This window comes from Theropithecus gelada, chromosome 4, assembly GCF_003255815.1.
Source record: "Theropithecus gelada isolate Dixy chromosome 4, Tgel_1.0, whole genome shotgun sequence".
In the NCBI taxonomy this organism is placed as follows: domain Eukaryota; kingdom Metazoa; phylum Chordata; class Mammalia; order Primates; family Cercopithecidae; genus Theropithecus; species Theropithecus gelada.
In genome coordinates this window covers 160,375,643-160,396,084 of record NC_037671.1, presented here as the reverse complement: position 1 = coordinate 160,396,084, position 20,442 = coordinate 160,375,643, and the positions used below count along the sequence as shown (strand labels likewise).

Sequence of the window (20,442 nt, the reverse complement as noted above, 5' to 3'; positions counted from 1 at the left end):
GATATAGTTTGACTGTGTCTCAACCCAAATCTCTTCTTGAATTCCCATGTGTTGTGGGAGGGATCTGGTGGGAGGTAATTGAATCATGGGGGCAGGTCTTTCCTGTGCTGCTCCCATGATACTGAGTAAGTCTCACAAGATCTGATGATATTATAAGGGGAGTTTCCCTGCACAACCTCTCTCTTTTGTCTGCTGCCATCCATGTAAGAGGTCACTTGCTCCTCCTTGCCTTCCACCATGATTGTGAGGCTTCCCCAGCCACATGGAACTGTAAGTTCATTAAATCTCTTTCTTTTGTAAATTGCCCAGTCTTGGGTATGTCTTTATCAGCAGCATGAGAACAGACTAATACAGCAAATTGGTACCAGTAGAGTGGGATGCTCCTGAAAAGATACCCAAAAATGTGGAAGTGACTTTGGAATTGGGTAACAGACAGAAGTTGGAATAGTTTGGAGGACTGACAATGCAATAGGAAAGAAAATCCCATTTTCAGAGGAGAAATTCAAGCCAGCTGCAAAAATTTGCATGAGTAACAAGGAGTCAGATGTTAATCACCAAGACAACGGGGAAAATGTCTCCAGGGCATGTCAGAGACCTTTGCAGCAGCCCCTCCCATCATAGGTCCAGAGGCTTAGGAGGAAAAAATGGTTTTGTGGGTGGAGCCCAGGGCCCCCCTTCTGTGTGCATCCTAGGGACTTAGTGTCCTGTGTCCCAGCCATTCCATGGCTAAAAGGGGTCAAGGTATGACTCAGGCCATGGCTTCAGAGGATGAAAGCCCCATGCCTTGGCAGCTTCCACATAGTGTTGAGTCTGCAGGTGCACAGAAGTCAAGAATTGAGGTTTGGGAACCTCTGGTTAGATTTTAGAGGATGTATGGAAACTCCTGGATGTCCAGTAAGAAGTTTGTGCAGGGATGAGCCCTCATGAAGAACCTCTGCTAGGGAAGTGCAGAAGGAAAATGTGGGGTTGAAGCCCCCACACAAAGTCTCCACTGGGGCACTGCTTAGGGAAACTGTGAGAAGAGGGCCACTTCTCCAGACCCCAGAATGGTAGGTCAACTGACAGCTTGCACAATGTGCCTGGAGAAGCCACAGACACTCAACACCAGTCCGTGAAAGCAGCTGGAAGGGAGCCTGTACCCTGTAGAGCCAGGGGGCAGAGCTTCCAAAGACCATGGGAACCCACATCTTGCATCAGTCTGAACTGGATGTGAGACATGAAGTCAAAGGAGATCATTTTGGAGCTTTACAATTTGACTGCCCTGTTGGATTTCAGACTTGCATGGGGCCTTTAGCCCCTTCATTTTGGCCCATTTCTTCTATTTGGAATAGGTGTATCTACCAAATGCCTGTACCTTCATTGTATCTAGGAAGTAACAAACTTACTTTTGATTTTACAGGCTTGTAAGTGGAAGGGACTTGCCTTGTGTCAGATGAGACTTTTGAGTTAATACTGAAATGAGTTAAGACTTCAGGGGACCATTGAGAAGGCATAATTGGTTTTGAAATGTGAGAAATGAGATTTGGGATGAGCCAGGGGTAGAATTATATGATTTGGCTGTGTCCCCACCCAAATCTCATATCTTCAATTGTAGCTCTCATAATTCCTCATGTGTCATGGGAGGGACCCCATAGGAGGTAATTAAATCATGGGGACAGTTTTCCCCATACTGTTCTCATGGTAGCATGGTAGTGAGTAAGTCTCACAAGATCTGATAGTTTTATAAAGGGAAATCCATTTCACTTGGTTCTCATTTTCTCTTCTGTGCCACCATGTAAGACATGACTTTTGCCTCCCACCATCATTGTGAGGCCTTCCCAGCCATGTGGAATGTGAGTCAATTAAACCTGTTTTTCTTTATAAATTAATCAGTCTTGGGTGTCTCTTTATTAGCAGCATGAAAATGGACTAATACACACCATAAATAACTTACTCTACTCTCTTCATGCTTGCATGCATTCCTGCAGAAAATTTGATGTAATTCTTACTTTTGATTCTCTAGAGGTAAGGTGTTTTTTTTCCTATGACTTCTTTCAGGAAGTTGTCTTTGATTTGGTTTGGGTTTTGTTTTGTTTTTTGTTTTTTGTTTTTTTGCATTTATCCTGCTTGGTGTTCTCTCCACTTCCTGGAGATCTCTCCACTTCCTGGATCTCTCCTTGGTGTTCTCTCCACTTCCTGGATCTGTTTGATATCTGTCATGAATTTGGGGAAAATTGCATCCTTATTGCTTTAATTATTGCTTTTGCTTGCTCTTTCTTCTCCTGATATTTCCATTACATGTATTCACACCTTTTGTAGTTTTATCACATTTCTTAGATATTTCATTTCATTGTTTTTAGTATTTTACTCTTTGCTTTTCAGTTTTGAAAGTTTCTACTGACATATCCTTAAGCTCAGAGATTTTTTTTTCTCAGCTGTCTCCAGTCCACTAATGAGCTCACCAAAGTCATTCTTCATTTCTGTCTCAGGGTTATTTATCTCTAGCATTTCTTTTTTTAGTATTTATTTTTTTCCCCTCTTAGAATTTCCATCACTCTGCTTACATTATGCGTCCATTCTTCCATGTTCTCTATTTTGTCCAGTAGAGCCCTTAACACATCAATCATAATTTTTTAGAATTCCTAATCTGGTAACTGCAACATTCCTGCTATATCCAACTCTGGGTCTGATGCTTACTTTTTTCAAACTGTACATTTTGCCTCTAAGTATGCTTTATAATTTCTTTGTTTAAAGGTGGGCATGGACTGGGTAAAAGGAACTGTAGTAGTAAATAGGCCTTTAGTGAGGTAGGACAGTGTGGGTAGGGTAGATTTCTTTAGTACTGTGATGAGCACTCAGTGTTTTAGTGAGCCTGTGCCTCTGGACTCTGACCTTTGTATGTACTTCTCACTTATCTCCTCTTTTAGGTGGAAGAGAATGGCTAGAGTGGGGTAGAGTTGAATATTTCCTTTCCTCAGTCAGCTGGGCTCTGAAAAACTCCAACAGGTTAGGCTCTGGTAAAAATAGTTTCTCCTGAGGGCAGGCCTTGTTAAGAAGAATGGCATGCTCTGGTATACTTTTAAATGATTACTTTCCCCCTTCCCCTGCCATAAGCATGAGAAGATTTTTCTTCAATATCTACTGTGAGAATAGGGTCAATCTCTTAATGGTAAACTCATGAAAGTGTGGGGGTTCCCATATGACTGGGTTCCCCTGGAGTTTTAACTCTTAGATTTCTCCACATTAAGGCTCTAAGAATTTGTCAATTAGAATTTAGGTTTATATAGCCCAACACTGGTTCCTGTGGAGGTTTCTGCTTGTGGGTTTCTTCTCCTTTAAGTTGTGATTCTCTGTATTCAGTCTCTCTAATTTTTAGGACAGTAGTTTGTCCTGTGACCTCACTTCTCTGATAGATCTGAGACGAGTTTTTATTTTCCAGGCCCTTTTCAGCTTTTTGTCTGTTGTTAGGATAAAGTAATGACTTCCAAACCCTTACATGTTACAATGGAAACCAGAGTTTTTAGTCCAGGTTTTTAAAGCAGAAGTAGGTCATTGATTATAAGCCTTCCTTCTTTTTAAACATAAGCATGTAAAGCTATAACTTTCCACATAAGCACTTTTTTAGCTGCATCTCACACATTTATAATGTTTTCTATTATCAATCAGTTCAAAAAATTTTCTAATCCCCAACGTAATTTCTCACTTGACACATGGGTTATTCAAAAGAATGCTGCTGAATTTCTAAATATTGGGGATTTTCTACTTAAATTTGTTACCAATTTCCACTTTAATACTGTTGTGGTCACAAAATATACTATGTATCACTTCAATCTTCGATATTTGTTGAGATGTGTTTTATGATGCAGCATATGTTGATCTTTATGAATGTTCCATAAGTACTTGAAATAATTTATATCTGCCTTTGTTAATTAGATCAACTTGGTTAATAATTCTGTTCAAATCTTTTGTATATTTACTGATTATATTGTCTACTTAGGCAAAGCGATGCTAACATCACTACGTCAGTCAGGGTTCTCCAAAGAAACAGACACAATAGAAGATATACATATCTATGTATTAAGACAATTATTTAAGGAATTAGCTCCTGTGATTTTAGGAGCTGTCAAGTCTGAAATCAATAGGATACGTCAGCAGGCTGAAAACTCAGGTGTTAGTGCTTCAATCTTGAGGCAAAATATCTTCTGTTCCAGGAAACCTGTATTTGCTCTAGGGTTTTCAACTGATTAGGCGAACCCACATCCACATTATCATGTAATATCCTTTAGTTACAGTCAACTGAATGTAAATCTAACCACATGTACAACGTATCTTCAAAGCAACACCTAGATTGGTGTTTGATTAAATAACTGGGCACTGTAGCTTACTCAAGTTGACATATAAACCAAATCACCACACTAGCTAAATGAGAATTTGCCTATTTCTCCTTTTGTCCTGTCACCTTTTGTTTAATGCTCTGTCATTAGGTGCACAATTAAGACCTTTATATTTTCTTGATGAATTAATCCATTTATCATTATGAAACATACTTCCCTATCTCTGGTAATAATCTTTGTCTTGACATCTCCTTTGACTAATATTTATATAACCACACCAGCTTTCTTATACTTCATTTTTTCATGGTATTTTTCCCCAACTTATTGCTTTCAATCTGACTGTGTCATTTTATTTAAATATGTTTATTTTCTTTTTTTTTTTTTCCCCCAAGATGGAGTCTCGCTCTGTCGCCCAGGTTGGAGTGCAATGGCGTGATCTCGGTTCACTGCAACCTCTGCCTCCCGGGTTGAAGCGATTCTTCTGCCTCAACCTCCCAAGTAGCTGGGACTACAGGTGCGCACCACCATGTGCTAATTTTTGTATTTTTCATAGAGATGGGGTTTCACTATGTTGGCCAGGCTGGTCTCAAACTCCTGACCTTGTGATCTGCCTGCCTCAGCCTCCCAAAGTGCTGGGATTACAGGTGTGAGCCACTGAGCCGGGCCTTAAATATGTTTCTTATAAAGAGCATAGGTCTTTCTTTTTTCCTATCTGATAATCACTTTTTGGGGGGTGAGTGCTTAGTTCATTTATATTCAGCGTAATTATTAGTATGATTGGGTTACAACCTACCATTGATTTTTTATTTGTGACATTTGTCTCATTTCATCCCTTTTTTCTTGTCTTATTTTGGGTTAATAAAGTAGTGTTTAGTATTTAATTTAATCTCATCCATTGAATTTTTAGATATGCTTCTTTGTTTTTTACAGATTGCTCAGTGTAGAATATATGCCTTTAAGTTTATCCCAATCTACATTAAAATGATATTATATTACTTCACAAACAATGTAAGAACCTGGTAAATATATAATTCTAAGTGTCTATGCTTCTGTTCCTTGTGCTCTTATTTTCCTATATTTTACTTCTACATATGCTGTAGCTCAATACATTGTTATTATTTTTATCTTAAAAAGTCAATTTTTTGAAGAAGTTAAAATTTATAGGTACATATGTATTAAAAATAAAGATGCTAAAGTAGTCTTTAATCTTTGCTGTTTCTAGTACTCTTCATGCTTCATTTAGGTTCCAACTGGTATATTTCTTCAGCCTGAAAACCTCTTCATGGCATTTTGTGTAGTACAAAGCTACCAAAGACTAGTGCTCTCAGCTTTTGTCTACTGGAAATGTTTTTATTTTTGCCTTCTTTTTTAGGATATTTTTATTGGACATAGAATTCTATGTTGACTTTGTCTTTCTTTCAGTACTGTAAAGGCATCATTTCACTGTCTTCTGGCCTGCAAAGCTGGCCATCATTTAGATCATTGTTTCCCCATGCGAGGTTTCTTTTCCCTCTAAGATTTGTTTTTTGTTGTTGGTTTTCAGCAGTTTGAATATGATTTGTCTAGATGTGGTCACCTTTGTATTTGTCCTGCTTGGTGTGTGCATGAGTAGTAGGCAGAATTCTTCTAAGAAATGTGTTGCACAATCCTAATACTTAAACACAAGATAATGTGGAAGATGTTTCTGGTGCAGACACTTTACAAATATGGGTTTATTTTACTAGAAGGCAAAAAACTCTTATGCTCAATAGACTTTGGGAGAACCTCAGGCTTCTTCTGTCTTAAATCATGGTGGTGGGTAACTTCTGGAAAACAAATTGTCATTTTGCAAAGCACAAGAACAAACTTTAAAAATGTGTCAATCTCTTGGATTACGGTCAGGAAAATCTCAGGTCAGACAAGTAATTTAAAGTAATTTAAGGTAAATACAGTTGACCTTTGAACTACATGGGTCCATATTTATACATGGATTGTTTTCCATCTCTGCCACCCCTGAGATGGCAAGACCAATCCCTTCTCTTATTGCTCCTCCTCAGCCTACCCAGTTTGAAGATGATGAGAATGAAGACCTTTATTATGTGCCACTTCCACTCAGTGGAGAGTAAATATCTTTTCTCTTTCTTGTGATTTTCTTAATAACATTTTCTTTGCTCTAGCTTACTTTATTATAAAAATACAGTACCTAATACATATAACATATAAAATATGTGTTAATAAATCATTTATATTATCAGTAGGCTTCTAGTCAACACTAGGTTATTAGTAATTAAGTTTTGGGAGAGTCAAAACTTGTACTTGAATTTTCAACTGTGCCAGTGATCAGTACCTCTACCCTCTCTGTTATTCAAGGGTTAACTGTAATTTGCAGATCTGACACTCTTGTTGGGATTTTGTTTGTTTAGGTTGTCACATGCTCATATCTTGGAGCTAGAAAGAACAAAGCATTATATTTCTAGTGACTTGGTTGGTGTTCTAGTCAAAGTACCCAACAACTGGTGTAGTCATGCCTGGTCATCAGCAGAGAGTTGGCCATGGACAGCAGTAAGGCACAGGAGTCTGGATCTGTAATCTGTGGAAAGAAAGGGAAGACTAAATGAAGACAGAGAAGACCTTAAAATCCATGCCTTTTTCTACCTCTGATTTTGGATTCCTCTCTGATAAATACCTACCCTGTTTTTCTAAAATAGAGTTAAGAGAGGGGAAAAAAAATCATGGATCACATCAGGAATTTAATTTTTAATCATCATACTTTAAATAATTATTGATCAAATCTTACCTTTTTTTGAGATCACTAGTCAGTCTAAAGGATTTCAAGCTGACATAACAATATTCCTTAATTTTGCCAGAACTGCTAATTAATAGTAATAATATAAAGTCTTGGTATGGATCCAGTCTCGAAGGATTGAAGCCAAAGTGAACATCCTGTGGACTCTAGATGACAGCTCATTTACATCTAGATGCTCTGATTGAATTTGAATAGTTGTTCTTCCATCTCAGGAGAAAAGAGCTACATTCATGTCTATGTTGGCTTATATCCAAACAAAAATAAATAAATATTAACTTTGGCATACTCATGTATTAAAATTACATATTTAAGTATTTTTCTTTGTGGGAAACACTGATTTCAAAATGTCTTTTTCTAAATAATAGTAAGAAAAATAAAACTATAAAATGATCTGTGTATGATCTTTGTACATTTTAAAATTATGTCCTCCAATATTTAATAGCACTGAAATACTCAACAGCTGCAGTGCTAATCTCAAGTTAATATTTTTATTTGGTCTTATAAATAAATGGGAAGATTTTTTTCATGCTAATAAAGTCACAGACTATTAGTATAATTTACAATTTCATGTTGTTATTTTGCTGTATATCAAAATGTATTTAATCACATAAAACTTACAACATACATGAGATGGTAGACTAGGCAACATTTTTAAAAAAGGTATTTCGAAGCTACGCAATTTTGCTTATAGTAAAAAGTTCAACTAATAAAAATACCCTAAAATTAGAAATTCAGATTTCTTTTATGTAATGAGTATAGTGATTTTATTCCTAAACTTGAGAGCAATAGCATGAAAGAAGCAAATTAGTCAATTTAATAATTCATTTACTCATTTGTCCCACCAATTGTTTTTATTGTGTGTTAATGCTGGAGATAGGTGGTAAACACAACAAATGCAATCCCTGCCTTTCAAGAGCAATCAGAGCTGCTTCAGGGATAGACAATAACCAACAAACTGTGCAATTAGAATTGTGGTAAGTGAAATTAGGCAGAAATACACAGAACGAAGGAAATTCTTGCTTCTCTGAGGAAATGACATTTCAACTCAGATATGAAGGATGAGTAAGAGTGAGATGAAAGGAGTGGGAGGTCTATAAGCAGAGGGAAGACAGCGTGAGGGAGCCTCTTAAAAGAGGGGATTGATAAGTATTCATGGATGGAATACAGTAAGGGAAGGCAGAAGTTAGAGAAGAGGTTTGTGAGGTTAGCAGGGGAGGATCACACACATCATTGTATGTTCTATTAAGGATGTTGGTCTTCATCTTAAGAGCAATGTGCTGGTAGTTATTGAGAAGTTTTAAGCAGGGAGAAATGTGATAAGATTTTGCATTTTAGAAAGTCAACCAACTGGCAACAAAGTAGAGAATGGCTTGGACTGGTTTCACAATAGATAAGACCAGTTAAGAGACTCTTCTGGAAATTCAGCCCTAAAAAAGGGAATAGTTTGATTTGGAGTGGTGGGGATATAGAATAAGATTCAATGTTGTGACATTTAGTAAACAGAATCAACAGGAATTAGAGACTGATTAAACATGGAATGGAAGGTACAATTAAGGGAAATGAGTAAAGAATGATGTCCATGATGTCCCAGTTGCTGGGGTGTGGACATTGGTGCCATTTGCTGAGGGGAACAACACTGGAAGTGGCTCACAATTTTCTTTTTTGCATGGTTGCAGAGGGAGTAGAGACACAATTGAGAATTAAGTTTAGGCATTCTGAGTTTGATGTGCCTATGAAATGATCAAGAGGAGATGGTGAGTCAGCAATTTTAAATCCAGAACCAACAGGAGACATAAATTTGAAAGCGTTAGATAACTGAAGCCATGAGTGTAGGTGAGATTGTCTCAACAAATTTTCTCAACAGAAGTTCTACAGAATCCTATTGGGCTGCTAAGTGTCTCGAGAGCTTCCGTGTGGAATACTGATTGAAGAAATATTAAACATCAGATTTTGTCCTACTGTACATAGGACAATATTTATTTAGATAAATCCATTCTCAGATACTGATGCCAGGTGACGGAGGCCTTGGATATCTGTTGAGTACTATGCTACACAATGGTGAGGAAGGTAGGAAAATGATGTCCAACTTCTCCCTCCAAGTTACCTTTCCCACCTCCCTTTATACACAGCCTACTGACAAGGAAGCAAATAAGCTCTACAGGTGTAACAGACAATCAGCGGGACCTTTTCACCTTAAAGAAGATACTTATACACACCAAGACTGATGTGATCCCTGCTGCTTGTTGTAATAAATGCTGAACGTGAATTCGGTGAGTTAAAAATAGACCATATTGTAGGTTTTGCATTTCTTGAGATTTTCTCAGTTATTGTACCTTTCTGTTTTTGTTTTGTTGTTGTTGTTGTTGTTATGGTTTTTTGTTTGTTTGTTTCAGTTTTTTGAGATGGAGTCTGGCCCTGTCACCCAGGCTGGAGTATAATGGCATGATCTCAGCTCACTGCAACCTCCCGCTCCCAGGTTCAAGCAATTCTCCTGCCTCAGCCTCCAGAGTAGCTGGGATTACAGGCGCGTGCCACCACTCCCAGCTAATTTTTGTGTTTTTAGTAGAGAGAGGGTTTCACCATGTTGGCCAGGCTGGTCTTGATCTCCTGACCTCGTGATCTGCCTGCGTCGGCCTCCCAAAGTGCTAGGATTACAGGCGTGAGCCACCGTGCCCTGCTGTACCTTTCTGTTTTATATTTTATCTGCGTTTGTGTTCCACAAATATATCTGAACATTGGGTTGATGATTTCTGAAGATGAAGTATGAGATAGAAAAGAAAGATTCTAGGCTTAGGCTTCTGGACAGTTTTGGTAAGGTTGGATAAGGAAATAAAATCTTTTGAGTCAATTCACTGCCCCAGTGCAGAGAATCCAAAAGGAAGTTCACCTTTACAATGAAAGCTACTTAACAATGAGTTTTATATCCCAGTTGATCTATTCTATTGTGCACAGTCAATACCAAACAACTAAAAATGCAGCAATAACTAGCAAAATTGAAAAGACATTTAACTACAAATTACAGTCATTTAACAAATAAAGATGCTGATTATTTTAAACAATAATTTGAAACTCAAACAAAATAAATATTTTGTTTTAAAAAAAAGTCACACTCAAGGAAAAGGCTCTGAAAGCAAATTATTTTGGAGTTATCCAAAGCATGAAGTATAGCCTAGGAAAGGAAAAGTTGCATAGTTGATGAGAACTTAATAATGATAGCAGGTAAAGTCATAATTAGGAAAATGCTAGAATGAGATTCCATACAAAAAACTGAAAAAGTCATGCTCTCAACCAGCATAGTATGTTGACATATTGATGGCATGCCACATGATGCTGAAGGTATTTTGTATAATACGTTGAAAAATTACGGCTTCTTTGTCCATTTTGATGAATAAACAAATTTCACCAATAAACATCATGCTGTAGTATTTGTAAGATTTATAAATAATGTTGAAATTTAAGTACTTTTTTTTTCTACTGCAGAATGTTGCCCAAAACAAGTAAAGGAGAAGATGCTTTTTCTCTTCATCTTTATATCTGAAAACAGAAAGTCTATTTTGCAAGAATGGCACTGGCATCTGCATTGATGGTACCCCAAGAAAATTCACCTTCACACTGACATCACAAGACACTGACTTCTTTCCAGAGAACTACTGGTGTTGAAAACTCTTAAATACAAAATGAAAAAAAAAAATCTGAGTAACGCTACAAGGATGATTACTATTAAACACAGATCAGTTCACTGAAGATGGCTTGAAGATGGTATGAGAATCTTGAAGGAGGCCACCTAACAAACCTTCTTCTACATCCAGTGGGTTGGCAGAGGAAGAGTTCTCAACAGGGTGTTTGAGCTGAAAGGGAGCACTTCCAAGAAATTAGCAGGTCAGATTTTGCTAGAGGCTTTCAAGATAAAGAGTGGCTGCAGAAACTAGGCTATTTAGCAGCCGTTTTCCATCACCTTATCCAGACGAACAAGTCTTTGTATAGCCCAGAATTTTTTTTTTATTTCAAATGACAGGATTCTTGAATTTAAAGAAATTGAATCTTTAGGAAAAAGCAAGTCACAGAAGGAAATTGTGAAATGTTTCACAATGCTGTTTGGGCTTGAAATTGAAGGAGGATATGAGCGTATTGAAAACCATCCAGAGAACTGCAGAGCCACACTGAGTGTACTTTTCCCTTCAGTCCAAGTGTCTGACTTGGTGAGGGATGCTTTCTCTAGATTTTCTCCTTACATGAGAACTTGATTTTCAGAGCAGAGGAAGAACTCTGAGCTTCTGAAGTCTGATTATTCACTACAAATGACGATAAGAGTTCTGCCCCTATATGAGTTCTGGGTTTCTATGAAGACAGAGTATCCTGCCATTTACAGTGAAGCAGTGAATATTTTGCTGTGGTTTTCAACTTTTTTGATTTATGAGCAACGTTTTCTTATTTAAGAAACACCAAAAACAAGGACAGAAATTGCCTGATCATCATCGAAAATGAAGTAGTTGAATGCTTACTTCTTACATTTGACCTAGAATTGAGTATTTTTGCAGCAAAAACCAAGCACAAGTTTCAAATTACATGTGTAAATTTCATTCTTTCCTTTTGGTTCGAATAATACTTTTAAGCATATTTAGGCCTATAAAAGAGATTGGGAAACCAACACACATCTGCATAATAATTTTGTAACTTCTAGGTCTATATTTGAGCCTCATCATGTCACTCACAAAGAAAATGATTTGTTAAAGCTTTAAATCAAAGACTTTGACTTTTATATATGTCCTAAGCTGCATTTTTATCTACACTGCTTTGACTTACTATTTTAAGAGGTTTACTATTCAGCATTCACAATAAATCTTTGTGTTGTAAATAATATTAATTAAATTCAACTGACAAATTTAATTAAATCTATCAAGTTTACCTTTAAAAAAGTAAATCTCAGTTGCAGTACATTGAGCTCCATAAAGACAATGCCAGGGCAAGTGAAAACCAGATGGGCACTGGGTGATTGTGGATAATTCTGTGCCTCACTGACGAAAAATAACTAAACTTGGGCAAAGGACAGCCTGAGAAGCCAAGAGGCAAAATATCTGCACAGCATTCTTTGTGAAAATTTGCTGGGAGGAGCAGAAGAAGCAGCACCCAAGTTCAGTCCATTTCTCAGAGTTTTCTAAGAAGTGCCCAGAGGGGTGGAAGACCATGTCTGCCAAGAAGAAAGAAAAATTTGAAGACACGGCAAAGGTAGACAATGCTCATTACAAAAGAGAAATGAAACCCATATCCTTCCTAAAGAGGAAAGAAAAAAGAAGTTCAAAGATGCCAATGCACCCAAGAGGCCTCCTTCAGCCTCATTCTTTTCTGAGTATCACCCAAAAATTGAAAGAGAACATCCCAGCCTATCAATTTTTGCAAAGAAACAGGGAAAGACATGGAATGACATTGCTGCAGATGACAGGCAACCTTATAAAAAGAAAGATGCAAAGCTGAAGGAAAAATACCAAAAGAATATTGCTGCACACTGATCTAAAGGGAAGACTGATGTAGCCAAAAAAAAAGGTGGGGTGGGGAGAGGGAGTAAGAACAAGAAGGAAGAGGAGGAAGATGAAGATGAGGAGGAGGAAAAAGATGAAGAAGATGAAGATGAAGAAGAGGAAGAAGAAGAAGGAGGAGGAAGAGGAGAAGGAGGAGGAGGAGATAATGACAATGTTATTAAGTTGGGTCTAGTGCAGTGTTTTTCTTGTCTTACAAGCATTTAACTCCCCTGTACACAACTGACTCTTTTTAAAGAAACAAATTGAAATGTAAGGCTATATAAAATTTGTTTTTAAATTGTACAGTGTCTTTTTTGTTATCGTTAACACACTATCCAATGTGTCTTTAGATAGCCCTGTCCAGGTAGTATTTTCAATAGCCACTAACCTTACCTGGCACAGTATGGGGGTTGTAAATTGGCATGGAAATTTAAACAGGTTCTTATTGGTGCACTGCACAAATTAGTTATACGTGGAAATGGTAGTTCTTTCATCTTCAGTTGTCTCTGATGCAGTTTATACAAAATAATTGTTGTTTTGATAACTGAATACAACTCTATAATTGTAAAAAAAAAAAAAAGAGTTGCAGCCATGTTGTTGACATTTTGAATGCTTCTAAGTAAATACAATTTAAAAATTATTTTGGCTTAAGCCAGTTATTTATTAACAGAAATGTATTATGTTAACCCCTGAGTTTTAAGAATTAATGAAAATAAAGGAATTACATTTTTAAAAGACAAGCTAAGCTTATTGCCTTTCTTTTTTCAAGAAAGGTTAGCTAAAAAGTCATCTTTAGTTGTAAATAGGGAAAAAGCACTCTTGCCATTCACCGTGTACCACATACCAGACCGTGTTAGCATTTTTTATGGTAGGATTTATGGGTTTGGGGGGTTTTTTGGTAGTTTTTTTTTTTTAATGGACTCTTGCTCTGTCACCCAAGCTGGAGTGTGGTGGCACAGTCATAGCTCACTGCAGCCCCTAAATTCCTGGGCTTATGTGACCCTCTGCCGTAGCCTCCTGAGTAGTCGGGACTGTAAGCAAGTTCTACCATATCTGTCTAATTGTTTTTTCTTTTGTAGAGACAAGGTCTCACTATATTGACCAGGCTGGTTTTCAACTCCTGGCCTCAAATGATCCTCCTTTCTCAGCCTCCTAAAGTGTTGGGATTACACACTAATTACATAGTAGACATTTGTAATAAGAATTTTAAGTCTATTTGGATAAGGTTTAAACAATCCAGAAGAAATTTTAATTAAAAAAATGAAAAACAAAAGTTTGCCCTACTCATACTATTGACTTACATTCAAGTTGATATCCTTAGCGGGAGGAGAATCACACAAAATGAGTGGGCTGATAACATTAGCCAAAATAAACATATCCATAGAAAACTATCATTCTATCTCCAAAAGAGTATTAATAGTATTTTTAGTTTATTATGTCTGCAACTTACTGATCATGCTGATATACTGGAAGTTACAGCAATAATTTTTTGTCAAGGATTTTTTTTTTTTTTTTTTTTTTGAGGCAGAGTCTTGCTCTGTTGCCCAGGCTGGAGTGCAGTGGCACCATCTCGGCTCACTGCAAGTTCCGCCTCCCGAGTTCATGCCATTCTCCTGCCTCAGCTTCCTGAGTAGCTAGGACTACAGGCGCCTGCCACCACGCCCGGCTAATTTTTTGTATTTTTAGTGGAGATGGGGTTTCACCGTGTTAGCCAGGATGGTCTCGATCTCCTGACCTCGTGATCTGCCCACTAGTGCTGGGATTACAGGCATGAGCCAATGCGCCTGGCCTTGTCAAGGATTTTTTAAGACCCAAAAACTACTGAGAAATCTTGGTCTAAGGAGAAGAAAAGAGAGCCAAAGACTGAAGCTTAAAGAAGTCCAGCGTTTCAGATCAGATGAAGGAGCACTGGTAAATGAAGAAGGAGAAGGAGCAACTGAAGAGGCAGTAGAAAATCCAAAAGGATCTAGTATCATGGAAACCAAGTCAGTGGAGGATCTACTGGAGTGGCATGGTCAGCTTTGTTGTGCTTTGAAAAGAGGGTAAATGATAAGAAACTTAAAGTTTGTGAATTTAGCTTCAGGGAGATGATTGATAACTTTGGTTTAGCCCTTTCAGAGGAAGATTAATTAATGAATGAGAGCTAAGGAAATGGAGCTGTTGAGTAAAGACAAGTGTTGCCTTGCTGTGCTGCTGCTTATGCACAGGTAAAGACAGAGAGGATTAGGGTGGTAACAGGAGGGGAAAATAGGATAAAGAGATGTTTGTAAATTAAAAGACTTCTATATGTTTAAATGTTGATGAGGAAAATCCAGTAGAAAGAGAGGAAAAGATATAGAAGAGAAAGTGGGTAATAAAAACAGGATAAGAAAGAAATGGGCTTCTGATATTGGTGAGAGGATTGGCCCAATGGCAAGGAGCGTCACCTCCACAATGGGAGGAGGAAACAGTGGGTACATAGGCAGGTAGGCTTGTAGTGAGGAAGGTACTTTAAGTTTAGCCTGCTCAGAATCCCATCATTTTAGTTGTTAATTCTGTGCTCTCCATTACATTACAATTCCTTGAATGTAAACTAAAACAAGAGGGTTTAAAATAACAGTATTTTGCATATTCATGTCGTCTTGCTTTCCTTTTTTATGCCCTTCCACTACCTTGCCTGTGCTCCCCTTTCCCCCATGGGACCAAGAACAAGGAGCTCTCTTAAGCTTATTGAGTAGAGTTAATAATTCAAAACCCTTTGTGGTCTTGTATAATGGTGAACATTTTTGCCAGGAATTATACCATAATTGGGCTTTGAATAAGAACAGAGTCCATATGCCACTACTCTTTTCAGGCATTAAATCAAACAGAACGGGGGAAAAAACTCTGAATTCAAGCACATAACATGTCACCCCTCCTACATCATGTCAGTGTATATTGTGAATGCTATGAAATTTAGGAGGTTTCTGGTAAGGAAAATTATTTGTGCTTTTGAAAGAGAGTAGGTAGAAATACGGGAAGTTAAACGTCAATTAATTCTTCCAAGCAGGAACAAAACTGGGCTACTGTTCAACTTCTCACTTCAGTTTTGATTCTAAATTAGCTTTAAAAATCACAACAGGCCGGGCGCGGTGGCTCAAGCCTGTAATCCCAGCACTTTGGGAGGCCGAGATGGGCGGATCACGAGGTCAGGAGATCGAGACCATCCTGGCGAACACCGTGAAACCCCATCTCTACTAAAAAATACAAAAAACTAGCCGGGCGAGGTGGCGGGCGCCTGTAGTCCCAGCTACTCGGGAGGCTGAGGCAGGAGAATGGCGTGAACCCGGGAGGCGGAGCTTGCAGTGAGCTGAGATCCGGCCACTGCACTCCAGCCCGGGCTACAGAGCGAGACTCCGTCTCAAAAAAAAAAAAAAAAAAAAAAAAAAAAAAAAAAATCACAACAAAGTGGACAAATAAGTAATTCTTGATGACATGGCACAAGGATGAAGAAATCATTTATTACTTTGGATGCTTCATACAGAAAACAAACTCTTCTAAATGAAACCTTGTATCAGGGAAATAATTTCATTATATCGAAATATTTTCATTGTATATTTCATTATACAGAAATATTTCTGACCTATAGAATTTTAGATTTCCATGGGCACAAAATTTGTAATTAAGTATAAAAATTTTTAGAGGCATTCTTTTTTTATACACCTAAAACCTTATATTATATTGAAAGCTCTTTAAAGGGGAACTTGTTTTTGAATAAGTTGAACTGTATCAAATTTCTGACTTTTGAGCTAAAAAGGATAGAATAGCCACAGTGGCATGGGGTTCAATTTAATACTAGAACCATGTGGCACATGATAGGCACTTGATACATTATTTTAAAATGAACAAATAAACCTGAGAACTCAGGCATGTATTCTAGTCTATCTGGAAAACGCATTCTAGAAAAGGACATCAATAGCAAGCCAACTTCAGATATTTGACAAAACAGCACATGGTTGCAAATTAACTACTATACAAACACAAAAACTTATAATTATCAAATGAGTTCTTGACAGTTTTTGATAGTGTCAACAAAACTCAACTGTGGAGAGTCTAAAATTTACTCAGTTGGTATTCTAGAAATGCCAGCCTTGTAGAGGTCAATGAAACATCAGCCAAAGGGGGAAACAAATCCACGCTGAAGGATGTAGGTTCAATTACTGAAAGTAACTTTTTTTCCCAATTTCATTTTCATTTATTAGGAAAACATGAGAAAAAGTTCATAAACTCTGAAAATAAACAAAATACAACTTTTTGCAATTATGTTGAATTTCAACTTGAATGTTATCATAAACCTGGACATTTTTAGGTTGAGCACACTTAATACAAGTTGCAATTTTCAAGTCATTTTGAAATTCAGACATTAAGACTAGTGGCCAATCTAAATTTCAGAGCATTACAATGCCTGCAAACACACACAGCCCACTCCTTATCATAACCTCCTATTTTATTTTTTACAGCACTTATCATTTAAAACAAATATTTATTTAATAAATAGGTGAATCTATTCATTTTGCAATTATATATTGAGCCCCCATCCTGTAAAAACAATTATATTTTGTTTCTTAGTCATAAATTTTTTTTAACAGATGATAGCTCTAATTCAGGATGCAGGAAATCTTCTTTTTCTTTTTATCTCACTAATGAAAACATAAACTGTTCTATGTGATAAAAGTCAGTTACATTAGTCATGTATTTTAATAAAGCCATCATAAATTACTAACTTTTAATAAAAAATTTTAAAAAGCCATGTGTGCCCATTTTTGCAAGCAATTCAATAATAAACACAGCTGTTGCGCTGAGACGCCTCAGTAACTGCTCTAATTAGTCATTTTTGAATCTGTGCTCCCGTAATATATTTCTGGCACTGTGTGCTAAACATTGTACGTGGCACATCTCACTGAATTCTCACAAAAATCCTTTGTGATAGGAGTTAATGTTGTCACCATTCCTTTACATAAGGAAACTGAATCTCAGAAAGATTAAGTAACTCTCCCAGGGTGACATGACTAGCAGGAAATAAAACTGTAATTCATATCCACACCTCATCCAAATCCCCTGCCTTTAATTTCTATGCTATATGGTCTCTCACTTGGGAATAAGAACTTCTTCTTTTTTCAAACACTTAATATTGTCTCACCATCACAAGAAGTCACCAGCATCAGGAGAGGTGGCAGGCCATCTTAGGGAGGCCACAGAAACTATGGTCCTCTTCCCATGCCCTACAAGAGATACACGTTTAAATAATTTAAATATTGAAGGCTCACTCTACTTCTTAAAATATGCAGCTTTAAACCGTGTTTAAGAACTTCAAAGGTATACCCAAGTTCACAGCCCCCGTTTACAAATCATTCTCTCTGCTTCAGAGCCATGATCGACAGCAATTCCCTTTCACTGGAATGATTACACCCTTCCCTCCACTCAAAGCATAACTTTACGCTTTTTCTCTTGGACTCTCTTCAAGACTCTCCTTCTCAATGAAATGATTCCTGAATGACCTTAACTGACCCCAGGGCGTAAAAAAAAAAAAAGTGTTTGCTTATTTCCACCAAAGGCTCCCCATGCTCCGGAAGAGCTGGGTGTATCTTTGTTTCTCTCCCCTGCAGAAGTCAGTATCAGTCCTGTCTACGTTATTACACTGGTGCTCCAAAAGGAAAGATTCTACAGTGAGTGTGTTCTCAGTAGTTATGACTTAAATCCAGACTAAAATGCTACAGATGATTGTGTCATTCTGCTGAAAAGCAAAGTTCTGTTCACAAGGTCACCAAATCCTTTCCCGCTTTAGGTGTTTGCTATTACTGGCTGCCCCGCAGTCCTGTGCCACCTCCCAGACCAGGAAGCACATGCTGTTTCCTATCCCTCCTGCTACTTTGCAGGAAATGCTTGGCTTTGAGTAATCAGGGATGCATTGGCTGGAAATGCTAGTGGTGGAGACAGAGGGGAGGCTGACACCAAATCCAGACAGTGTAAGGACTTTTCCCCAGCCAGGTGTTGGACTTTCTACATTTCCTCCTGCTGTTCTGCCTCTCAGTCCTCTCTACACATAAATAGTCATCTAGTCCAGTTAGATGTGAAGTCTAAATACTAATATCATTAGTAAAATACCCTGAATCATCATATTAAAATGATTTTTTGGTCCCAAATGCTGTTTACAATTTCATTCTAAATTGTTACTATCCACCTAAATCAGGAGGCATTTTGTAACTATCAAACAGCAAGAATGTTTCCATGGTTCCCTTAGGAAAAACAACATAAAATTCCAACTCACTTTAATTCTATATCCACCAACAGTGAACAAACTATTCATGGGAAGAAAACAAATTGATTTTGAGTCACAGAGGAAAGAGTAAGATAAAATTGCTAATATTTATTGTGTGTTTATTACTAGGTCAGTTCAGATTCTCCAAGAAGCAGGCACCAAGACAGAACGAGATGTGAAAGAAATACACTCAGAGAAATGCTCTTGAAGGATAAAGACGCCAAGGAGCAAGAGGAACTCTAAAAGCCTCCAGATCATGTTGCTGTTTTCAATAGTTCTTTATTTAGAACTCAATGAAATTGCCTAAGTTTTAACAATTCTAATATTTTATTTCTGATTAATCAGAAACTAGTTTGCCATAAAAATTGGTCATTTCTGATATTAGCACATAAATTTGTTTTTATTGTAATTTCAAAACTAATGTCAAGACTGAGCATATCATAGGATGGAAGCAACTGTGAGCGCCTGGGACCCTCAAGATCATCAAATTCAGCTTTCCCCACAGAGATGGCCTTTCAACTTTTGCCTGAACATTATCCTTGTGAGGGAAATCATTTCATCGCAAAGCAATCCAGTTTATTACTGGAACACTGCAATTATTTGAAGGTTTGTCTTTTTCATTTCTTTTTATGTAGCCTTTAGAGAAAATCTTCCTACAGCCTTCCACCTACAGCTATGAGAGGGGATACTGGAAGAAAGTTATTGGGAGCCCCCTTCTTCTCTGACCTGAGCTAATGAACCCTAGTTCATCTCATGATTTCTTCTATAAAACTGTTTCTGGAATAATAACCACCTCAGTCAACCTCCTCCAGATCGCCTATAAATTTTTTAGCATCCTTCAAAATATATGGCAACCATAACTTGATTGTCCAGCCAAATGAAGCGACTACACTGAATACAGTCCGATAATCTAGTCTCTGTATTTCTCCTAATGAATTAGATTTTTGGCATCATGTGCCACAGCATTGCTTCATATGAATTGGTACTTAAAAGAAAACTTGATGCCATAGAACTATAAAATTAAATCCAGGAAGAACCTCAAAGACAATCTTCTTCCAACATCCTCTTTCTCAGATAAGGAAATTAAGATTTTAAAAGATCTTGTGCCAAAAGTCAAACAGTTAACTTGTGGCAGTTGAGATTAAATTTTAAAACTCCTAATGCAATGTTTTGTTTTGTTTTATTTTCCTGCAAAGTGTGATTGAGCCTGTTCTCCCTACCCATCATCCACTTGTTTCTTAAGCTAAGTGCAAAATTTTACATTTATCCTTTTGCATATGTAATTTAGACTTTGTGAGCTCTCTGAATCACCAGCCATAGGAGTCTTTTTAATGATTAGGTGAAGAGAATTCGAAAGTGGGCTAGTAAAATACCCTGAATCATCATTTTAAAATGATTTTCTGGTCCCAAATGCTGTTTAGTCTCACCTTTCTCCCAAGGGCAGCCCCTGTGTTCTGCTCTGTCTGGGCCCATTCCTTTGCCTTGCCTACTTTCTTGGTCTTGATAGCAAAACATCTGGATCTATTGGATAACACTGCTCACCAACACTGA

The 20,442-nt window shown here is 37.5% G+C and overlaps 1 long non-coding RNA gene across 1 annotated transcript in view; it reads right to left on the bottom strand.

Moving 5' to 3' along the window:
* The window catches only part of LOC112622924, a 196,794-nt gene that overhangs the window by 43,052 nt on the left and 133,300 nt on the right, over window positions 1-20,442 (bottom strand). Inside the window, exon 2 of the long non-coding RNA XR_003119055.1 lies at window positions 6,799-6,882. This is a non-coding gene — a long non-coding RNA (uncharacterized LOC112622924). The remainder of the gene's footprint in view (window positions 1-6,798; window positions 6,883-20,442) is intronic.